Raw genomic sequence first — 2,188 nt, forward strand, 5'->3', positions numbered from 1 at the left:
GGGCCCCTCCCCCCCCCCCCTCCCTTTAAAGGTTTCCTTCCACTTCCAAAATGGTACAAATGAAAGTGTGGCCTGGAGCTTTTTTTTACAGACAGATGGGGCACTGAAAACCATCACACTTTGTGCTAGTGAACCTTATAGCATCATTGAATCTTTAATTCCATTAACAGGTATTAGCAGGGGAGATGTAAATCCTATGCTTCTCCCGCCCCTTCAGTTTAAAATTATTCTTAACTTCCTAAAGCATCCCAACATTTTGGAAGCACCAATCCCAGTCCCACTACAGTGCAAGTTGTTCCTCAGCCCAGTCCCATTCACAAGTGGTTCAGGGCTAGAGCTAGGCTTAGAGCAAACACCTGAAAAGTCACAGCAATCAAGAGTGCTTTATTTGCACTATCTGAAAGCCTCCTGAGGTCTCAAGAAAACCTTCTGCTTTTTCACTCACAATGTATCCACCAGTTCCTGCATTGCAAAAACTGAATTCCTTCTCTCCTTCTGTGTAAGGTGAATAACATTGAGCCTAGTTATTCATGTCTAGGCTCAGATGTCTTATAAGTGTATTAGAGCAACAGATGTCTTAGAGAAAACATTTTCATAATTTGAATCATTCCATCTTCTATTCTGTTAGTATAATGGGAGCAGAAGAGGACTTTTCATTTGAAATTTCTTCAGCTAAACAGACATGCATGATTTTTGTTTGTTTGTTGAGGGGTTTTTTTGTTGTTTTTAATACTATGCTCAATATCTCTTCCTATCCATATGGTCCTTTCCCCTAGTTAGACTTAAAACAGATTAATTGAACTCCATTTTCTGCACTCATTTCTAAAGCATATTTTCCATTAAATACACAGTTCCAATAAAAAGTCCTTACGAGTACGTTGCAGCGCTTCAAAGCCAGTTTTCTGAGTGTCAGGAACACTAGCACTGTTTCTCTAGCAGCTTAATGAAGAAGAATCCAGATTCTGCTGCTTACTGACAAACAATGAACTCGCACAAGCAGAAAACAACGCGTACGTGGCTCCAGCCCTCTCAGCGAGGCATTCCCTGGGACCCAGGCTGCAGCGCAGAGCAGACGAAGTTAGGAAGGTGGCAAAGAATACATGCAGGGTTTCTAACAACTTGAGAAGGGAGCCTTTGAATATAGGCTCCCAAGTTGTCTCCTGGCTTTATCACTAACACAGGTGCAAATTTTCTACAAAGAAAATGTATATGTCCAGCAAGGACCTCAAGTGCGTTCGTAAGACTTCTCTGCTCTGGACTTCTGTTATTTTTGAGAGAGGTTTGTCGGTGACAGTTCACTATATGTGAAGTCCTTGTTGTCTCACATGTTGCAAAGATTAACCTACACTTAACTGTCCTAGACCAAACCAATCTGTACTGCAATCAGTATAATTTATAAGGTATAATTTGGATTCTTGAGGTCTGCATATGTTCTGAAGCCTTTTAAGGCAGATGATTTTCCTCTTGAAATTCCACTGATCTGGGATCTGGAAAATACAGGGAAATATTGCTGCTTTGGTCTGCCCCACAGGGCAGAGACCTGGAGGCATAACAGGAAGGCATTACAGGGAAGAACTAGAGGCTGCTAAGACAAACTCATGCTTTTGAAAAAGTACCTTGTAATAAAGACAAACTTTCAGAAATACATTATTAATAATAACCGATTTGGTCTACTTATTTTTCTCTTAACAGTAGCTGCAGCAGAATGTCTTTAGGCATTGGGAAGTTAGTTTAAAACATTAATATGCTCTTCTGAGGGCTTTAAGGAAATCTTGCCCACATTTCAAGACGTGGTGCACAGCTAGACTTTTGTTTAAGAGTCGCAGCTTAGCTTGGTGGCAATTTGCCTATTCCCTTCCAGTAAAACAGATAATTATGTCCTCCCAGAACAACATGAGTTCTGATGAACTGGAAAGTCCAATAAAACTTTTAAAGATTTTTGCCTTGAGACGGCTTCTGTAGAGACTCCAAAGAACATTTTTATAAGAACTACGTGCTTTTATCAGGTATACCTGTTCTCTAAGCTGGGCCATTGTAAGTTTAGCCATGCAATACCATACAAACTAACATAAAGAGCCTAATGACCTGCTCAGCAAGGACTTGGCATGGAGATATTCAGGAAGTATTAATTCAACTATCTCATCCCAAGTTTAGTCTTTACAGCACACAGATAGTCTAACTATGATCA

The sequence above is a fragment of the Pygoscelis adeliae genome, unplaced genomic scaffold (genome assembly GCF_000699105.1).
Source record: "Pygoscelis adeliae isolate BGI_AS28 unplaced genomic scaffold, ASM69910v1 Scaffold166, whole genome shotgun sequence".
Taxonomy (NCBI): domain Eukaryota; kingdom Metazoa; phylum Chordata; class Aves; order Sphenisciformes; family Spheniscidae; genus Pygoscelis; species Pygoscelis adeliae.